General features: G+C 35.8%; 1 pseudogene; it reads left to right on the forward strand.

The window, feature by feature from the left end:
- Positions 641-6,367, forward strand: LOC110260014 (annotated as a pseudogene).

Consider the following 8,829-nt stretch of genomic DNA (forward strand, 5'->3'; position numbering starts at 1 on the left):
CCTTCAAGACACCATCTCCCTTTTTTTAAAAGTGTGTAACTCTTATGACCATTGTCTAATGAACACCCTAGCATCTCTATAAGCATTTCACTGAATAAAACTTTAAAATATCATTTTTCTTCCTGGAGTTCCCATTGTGGCTCAGTGGTAATAAATCTGACTAGTATACATGAGGATATGGGTTCAATCCCTGGCCTTGCTCAGTAGATTAAGTATCCAGCATTTCTATGAGCTGTGATATAGGTCACAGATTCAGCTCAGATTCTGTGTTGCTGTGGCCATGACATAGGCCAGCAGCTGCAGCTCTGATTTGACCCCTCGCCTGGGAACTTCTATATACTACATGTGTGGGCCTAAAAAAAAAAAAAAAAAAAAATTCTTCCAATTAAATAAAATGGAGCCAGCTACCAAATGCTATGAGGGGTTATATGTTATAGTACTTTTTTGAAAGAGCCAGAGTTCCTGTCATGGCTCAGTGGAAATGAATCTGACAAGTATCCTTGAGGATGCAGGTTCAATCCCTGGCCTTGCTAAGTGGGTTAAGGATCTGGCAATGCTGTGAGCTATGCTGTAGGTCACAGATGTGGCTTGGATCCCATGTTGCTGTGGCTATGATGTAAGCTGGCAGCTACAGCTCTCATTCAACGCCTAGCCTGGGAACTTCCATATGCTATGTGTGCAGCACTAAAAAGACAAAAAAAAGAAAGAACCATAAATTTCCTACAGATTGTAGCTTTGATTTCTTTGAAAGGTGTAGACTCCAGAGATAAAATTTTCAGAACTTTTACTTGATATTTTGTTCTAAAAGGAAAAACAGCTTAGAGCTTAAGGAATAAACTGTCCTTCAGGTCATCAATATGTAACATTTCCTGTCCCGTTCACAGTACAGCCAATCAATAAATAGCACAAAGCACATAGTACAATCACACTTAGGTGGAACAAAAGAGGCATAAAATAGGCCAACCACAAATAACCTCAGTTACCAGAGGATTGATATAATTCCCTGGAAATGAGTACCCTACTTTTCAAAGAGTCTTCACCTAAAGAAACACAAATTGTTAGAGCAAAAAGGAGGCAGCCTTTACAGAAAATTGCTAAAACAAGCAGTGTGCCTATAACATCTATCCAGGAATTTCTATTGTGTTCTGATTTCTGTAACCATTTTTTAATATCACTGAGATACTGCTTCCTTCTCTATAGATCATCAATATTTCTTAACTCTGCAATCCAGCACAAGCCAATAATTTGCCCTTTGACAATATTGTATAAAAATCTCATTCTTTCTAGAACATAAGCTCTACTAATATATGACTCTATTCTGCTCTCTGATGTATCATGGGCACCAAAAACAGTACCTCATGCATACATAGTGTTGCTTAATAAACGTCTGTTGAGGAATTCCCTCAACCTACTGTTACCTGATAAGGCATGAGTTTACACAGTCTGCATTAGTCTGTGTCTGAATTCTAATTTTTTTTTTTACTTCCAAGGATCCCATTTACTATTTATTCATCTTGGATTTCATGTTTTGAAGGATTTGATCTACTGATTGGCATATATTAAGTGAAAGTTTTCCATATGTATAGATATACATATATGTGTGCTTTACATCATTAATCAAAAGGGAGTGTGAGAAAAAGCATATCACCATATTGAACTGATATATGATTCTAGAAAAACAAGAAATGTTGAGAAGAGTCTCCAGTGGCAGTGTTGGAAGACCCTGAGCTCACCTTCTCCCACGGACACACCAAATCTATATTTATACATAAAGCAATCCCTCCTTAAGAAGACCTTCAGTCTGACTGAACAGCTACTGTGCACACAAAGACCACATAGAGATGGGTAGCAAACACATAGATACAAGTATCCATGGGAGCCCCACTGCCAATTCAGTGACTTGCAGTGGGGAGGGATATTGTTGACGGGCCCAAGCACAGACTCACCCACCCTAGGACAAAGCAAAAAAAAAAAAAAAAAAAAAAAAACCAACCCCCCCCCAAAAAAACAGCAGTTTAAAGGGCAACTAGACTGTATGGGAAAGAAATCCATTACTAACCCTAGAGTTTCTGCCATATGGGTAGGGAACTGCAAGAGCCCTCTCCAGGGTCAGAGGCAACATCAAGTAACTGCCTGTTCCATTTGGGCCTGTACCTGCTCTAGTTCCATTTGCCCCACCTAGGCAGCCTCAACCCAGGGACAGCCCCTACAAAAGCCTGTTTCAAGCCCAGCTGCCATACCAAAGCAACCTCAGGCACAGAGTTTCCCAAGGACACCCTCCACCCCAAACCAAAATCAGCCACTTCACTAAAGTAGCATTGGGTACACCACTCCCCAGAAACTATTCCCATATAACACTCACTATAGCTCCAGCTGGCCAAGTCACCAGCCACAGTAGTCCTCACAGAGGATGCTCCCACACACAAGGTTACTCTTTCAAGAGCAGGAGAGGTAGCTGCTTTGACTAATTCATGCAAGCAAAAAGTAAAGGTCAAAAATTGAGAAGAGACGAGAATATGTTTCAAACAAAAGAACAAATAAAGCTTCAGGAAAAAAATAAAAAGAAACTGATGAAATGGAGATAAGTAATTTACCTGATAAAGAATTCAAAGAAAAGATCATAGGATGTTCACTAAACTCAGAATCAAAAATCTCAGTGAAAACTTCAAGAAAGACTTGAAAGAAAAAAGAACCAATCAGAACTGCACAATAACTAAAAGTTAAAAACACACTAGAGTGAATCAAGATCAGATTAGACAATACAGAAGATATAGAGAAATAATCTGGAAGATAAAAGTAGAGGAAAATAATCAGAAGAGAAAAAAAATAATTTTTAAATGACGAGAGTTTAGGAGTTTAAGGTACCTCTGGAACAATATAGGGTACCAAAAAGAGAAGAGAGAAAGGGACAGAAAAACTATTTGAAGAAATAATGGCTGAAAATTTCCCTAACCTGGGAAAGGAAACAGATATCCAGGTACAGAAAGCACAGAAAAAAAATTTCCAAACATGATGAACCCAAAGAGATTCACATAAGACACTGTAATCAAAATGACAAAAGTTAAAGGCAGCAGCAGAACACAACTCATGACATACAAGGGAAACCTCATAAGACCATCAGGTAATTTTTCAGCAGAAATTTTACAGGCAAGAAGGGAGTATCAGGATATATTTAAAGTGTTGCAAGGAAAATAAAATATGAATTAGTATACTGCATCCAGCAAGGTTATCACTGAAGGAAATTGAAGGAAAAGATGAAGAGCTTCTCAATCAAAACCTAAAGGAGTTAAACCGATCTAATAAGAAATGTTAAAGGGTCTTTTTTAAGTGGAAAAGAAAAGGTCATGGCTAGAAATGAGAAAATATATGAAAGGAAAAATCTCACTGGTAAAGGCAAATATATAGTAAAAACAATGATCAGACACTTAAAAACTAGTATGCAGGTTAAAAGATAAAAGTAGAACAATCAAGTATAACTACAGTATCCAATTAAGGATACACAAAATAAAAAGATGTAAAGTGTGACATCAAAACATGGGACAGAGTAAAAATGTAGTGTTTTTAGAATGTCTTCAAACTTCAGTGACTATCAACTTGAAACAGGTGATTAATATATATGCCCTTAATGTTAACCACAAACTCCAAATCTATAGTGAATACACAGAAAATAAAGAGAAAGGAATCCATCAAACCACTAGGGAAGAGACTAAAAGAAGAAAAGAACAGAGAAGAACCACACAAACAACCAGGAAACAAGTAACAAAATGGCAATAAGTACGTATCTATCACTAATTATTTCAAATGTAAGTGGACTAAATGCTCCACTCAGAATCTTAAGTTACCTGAATGGATAAAGGAAAACAAGACTAATCTATATGTTGCCTAAAAGAGATTCACCTCAGATCTAAAGACAGAAATAGACTGAAAAATAAAAGGATAGAAAAAGATATTCCATGCAAAAGGAATGAAAAGAAAGCTGGGGTAGCAACACTCCTGTCAGATAAAATAGACTTTAAAACAGAGACTATAACAAAAGACAAGAAAGGGCATTGTGTAATGATAATGGGGTCAATCTAACAAAAGAACATAACATTTATAAATGTTTATATACCCATCATAGAAGTGCCAAAATATATAAAGCAAATATCAACAGAAATAAAAAGAGAAATAGAAGCAATATAATAATAGTAGGAAACTTTAATACCCCACTTACATCAATGGATAGATCACCTAGTCAAAATCAATAAGGCAATATTGCTATTCACCAACATGTTAAACCAAATGGCTTAATAGGTATCACTCTAAAACAACAGAATACATATTCTTTTCAAGACTATGTTGAGCATTCTGAAAAATAGATCACATATTAGAGCAGAGGATAAATCTCAACAAATTTAGAAAGATTAAAATGGCACCAAAAATATTTTTTGACCAAAACAGTATGAAACAAGAAATCCAATATAAGAAGAAAACTGGAAAAAAACCAAACATATGGATACTAAAGAACTTGCTCATTTATTACAACCAGTGTGTTAATGAACAAATCAAGGAGGAAATAAAAAAATATCTTGACCTTGTACATGAAAACACCAAATGGCAGATGACATTGATCCTTCAGGAGGGCCCAGAGGCCCTGGGGGCTTCTGCAGAGGCTTTGGCAGCAGCATCTGAGGCCAGGATCATGGCCAGGGTGAGGGTGTGGAGCTCACAGAGGCAAAGCCAAGGACAAGGCATAGCTCCCTGTCACCAAGCTGGGAGTGGTCAAATCATGATGATCAGGTCTCTGGAAGAGATCTATTTCTTTTCTCTGACCATCAAAGAATCCGAGATCATTGACTTTTTCTGTGTGCATCCCTCAAGGATGAGGTTTTGAAGATCATGCCTGCATGGAAGCAGACATGTGCTGGTCAGTGGACCAGGTTTAAGGCATTTGTCACCATCAGGGATCATGGCGGACACACTTGTTTGGGTGTCAAGTGCTCTAAGGAGGTAGCCACTGCCATCCGAGTGGGCATTATTCTGGCCAAAGTCTCCATCATTCCTGTGCTGTGAGGCTACTGGAGGAACAAGAGGGGCAAGCCCCATATCATTCTTTGCAAGGTGCACATCATCCCTGCCCTCAGGGGCACTGGCATTGCCTCAGCCCCTGTACCCAAGAAGCTACTGATGATGGAAGCTACTGATGATGGCAGGAATTGACAACTGCTATACCTCTGCCAGGGGCTGCACTGCCACCCTGGGCAACTTCCCCAAGGCCACCTTTGATGCCATTTTTAAGACATACAGCTCCTGATCTCTGGAAGGAGACAGTGTTCACCAAGTCTCCTTATCAGGAATTCACAGACCATCTTGTGAAGACCGACACCAGAGTTTCTGTGCAAAGGACCCAGGCTCCAGCTGTGGCCACCATATAGTCATATATATATATATATATATATATATATATATATATAATCTTGAGACAAATGAAAATAGAAACAAAACTGTCCAGAATCTATTAGACAAAGTAAAAACAATCATAATAGATAAGTTCAAGGTGAAACAGACCTACCTCAAGAAACAAGAAAAATCTCAAACTCCCTAAATGTACATTAAAACAACAACAACGACAACAAACTAAGAATAGGCAAAGTCCAAAGTTATTAGAAGGAAGATAATAAGAAAGATCAGAGCAGAAATAAAATAGAGACCAAAAAATAGTAGAAAAGATCAATGAAACAAAGAGCTAGTTCTTTGAAAAGATAAACAAAATTGACAAACCATTAGCCAGGCTTATCAAGAAAAAAGAGCCCAAATAAATAAGTCAGAAAAGAAAGAGAGTTAAAACAAATACCATAGAAATACAAAGGATCATAAGAAGAAGTTACTATGACCAATTATACACCAGTAAAACTGACAGATCAAAATGAATAAATTCGTAGAAACACATCCTCTAAGACTGAATAATGACGAAATAGAAAATCTGAATAGACATATTACTAGTAACAAAATAGAATCAGCAATAACCCCCTACTCCATCCAAAGAAGTTCAGAACCAGACAGGCATACAGGTTATTTCTACCAAACATTTAAAGAAGAGTTAATACATATTCTTAAATTATTACAAAAAATTAATGATCGAACAGTTCTAAATTCACTTTACAAGGCCAGTGTAACCTTTATACTGAAACCAAAGACACTACAAAAATTAAATTACAGGCCAGTAAGCACTGATGAACATAGATGCAAAACTCTCAACAAAATATTAGCAAAGTGAATTCACAATGCATTAAAAGTATCATATACCATGATCAAATAGAACTCATTCCAGGGATGCAAGAATGATTTAATGTCTGTAAATCAATGTAATATACCCATTAAAAAAACAAAGGAGAAAAATCAAATGATAATTTCAATAGATGCAGAAAAAGTATTTGACAAAATCCAACATCCATTTATGATAAAAAAATTCTTAAAAAAGTGGTTATAGAGGAAATAAATTTCAAGTTAATAAAAGCCATATGAAACAAGTCCACAGCTAACATCATACTCAATAGTGAAAAGGTGAAAGCTTTTCCTCTAAGATCAGGAACAAGACTAGCATGCCCACTCTTGCCAGTTTTATTCAAAATAATATTGGATGTTCTAGCCATAGCAATCAAATAAGAAAAAGAAATAAAATGCACCCAAATTGGAAAGGAAAAAATAAAATTGTCATTATTTGCAGAAGACATGATACTACATAGAAATAACCCCAAGAACTCAATGAAAAATTATTAGGACAATAAAGGAATTCAGCAAAGTTGCAGCATACAAAATTGATACGCAGAAATATCTGGCATTTCTCTACACCAGTAAAAACTATCTGAAAGAGAAATGAAGGATACAGTCTCATTTACCATTGCTTAAAAAATACCTAGGAATAAATTTAACCAAGGAGTACAGTTTTTAGAGCTCTACTCTGAAAATTATAAGATGCTGTGGAAGGAAATGAAGTCCTACAAATAAATAGAAATATATACCATACTTACAGATTGGAGAATTAATATTAAAATGTTTATACCATCCAAAGTAATCTACAGATTCAGTACAATCTTTATCAAAATAGCAATGGCATTTTTCATAGGACTATAGTAAATAATCCTAAAATTTCTATGGAATCACAACAGACCTCCAAACAGCCAAAGCACTCTTAAAAAAGAACAAAGTTAGAAGTATCACTCTTCAGGCTTAAAATTATATTGCAACATACAGCAGTCAAAACCATATGGAACTAGAACAAAAACAGACAGACAGATGAATGGAACAGAATAAAAGTCCAGAAATAAGCCAGTGCTCATATGGTTAATTAATCTATGACAGACAAGTGAAGTAAGAATATACAATGGGGAAAAGACTGTCCTTCAATACACGGTATTAGGAAAACTGGACAGCTACATGCAAAAGAATGGAATCATATGATTTCATATACCGTATATAACAATAAACTCAAATAAAAAATTTAAAGTCCTGAAACCACAAAAATTCTATAAGAAAACATAGGCAGCAATAACTTCTTTGACATCAGTTTTAGCAATAGGTTTTAAGATATTTCTCCTAGATAAGGGCAACAAAAGCAAAAATAAGCAAATAAGACTATATCAAATTAAAAAGATTTTCACAGTAAAGAAAACTATCCATAGAATGAAAAGATAACCTACTGAATGAGAGAAGATATTTGCAAATGATATAGCCAATTAGGTTTTGATATCCAAAACATATAAAGAACTCATACAACTCAATATCAAAAAACACAAACAAACCTAATATGAAAATGAGCAAGGGAGTTGAGTAGACATTTCTCTAAATAAGACAGATATCCAGAAGGCACATGAAAAGGTACTCAACATCACTAGTTATCAGGGAAATACATATCAAAACCACAGTGGGTTTTGTGAGCCACATGGGACATCCATCGAGCTACCATATGATCCAGTAATTCCACTGCTAAGCATATATCCAGGCAAAACTATCATTGAAAGAGATACGTTCACCCCTATGTTCATGGCAGCACTATTCACAAGAGCCAAGACATGGAAACAACTGAAATGTCCATTGACAGATGAATGCATTAAGAAGATATGATACATGTATACAATGGAATATTACTCAGCTGTAAAAAAGACAAACTAATGCCATTTCGGCAACATGGATGGAGCTAGAGACTCTCATACTAAGTCAAGTAAGACAGAAAAAGGCAAATACCATATAATAACACTTATTTGTGGAATCTAAAATATGGAACAGATGATCCTATATAAAAATAACAAACAAACAAAAAACAGAAACAGAGCATGGCCAAGAAGAGCAGACTTAGGGTTCTGTGTGTGATTACATCACTTTGTTGTACAACAGAACTTGATAAGACATTGTAAATCAACTGTAATAATAATAGAAAAGAAAACAAGGATGTGAGTTGCCAAAGAAATATACTTCAGATCAAAGAAGTTACAATCAAAAGAACCAGGATTCTAATCTGGTCTTTCTGATTCTCAAGCCAATCCACTTAATCACTGAAATAGTCTTTTTCAACAATTTGCAGAGAAATCTGGGGACCCATTCTTTGGAGTGAAATCAGAGGAGGGAGAATTAGGTCTAAGTAAGGCATCAAGATGAATGGGCCATTGAAGGAATGCAATACCATATTTTACTTACTATTCAGGCATTCAAAGACGTCATTTTGTGTGTGTGTGCATGAGCTGATAAAACTTCCATATAAACTTGCCTCTGAACTAGAATTACAGTAATTAGAATTATTATGGTCATTTCAAAATGAGATTACTACTTCAACATCATTTATTATAACATAAC

The sequence above is a fragment of the Sus scrofa genome, chromosome 3, assembly GCF_000003025.6.
Source record: "Sus scrofa isolate TJ Tabasco breed Duroc chromosome 3, Sscrofa11.1, whole genome shotgun sequence".
Lineage (NCBI taxonomy): Eukaryota > Metazoa > Chordata > Mammalia > Artiodactyla > Suidae > Sus > Sus scrofa.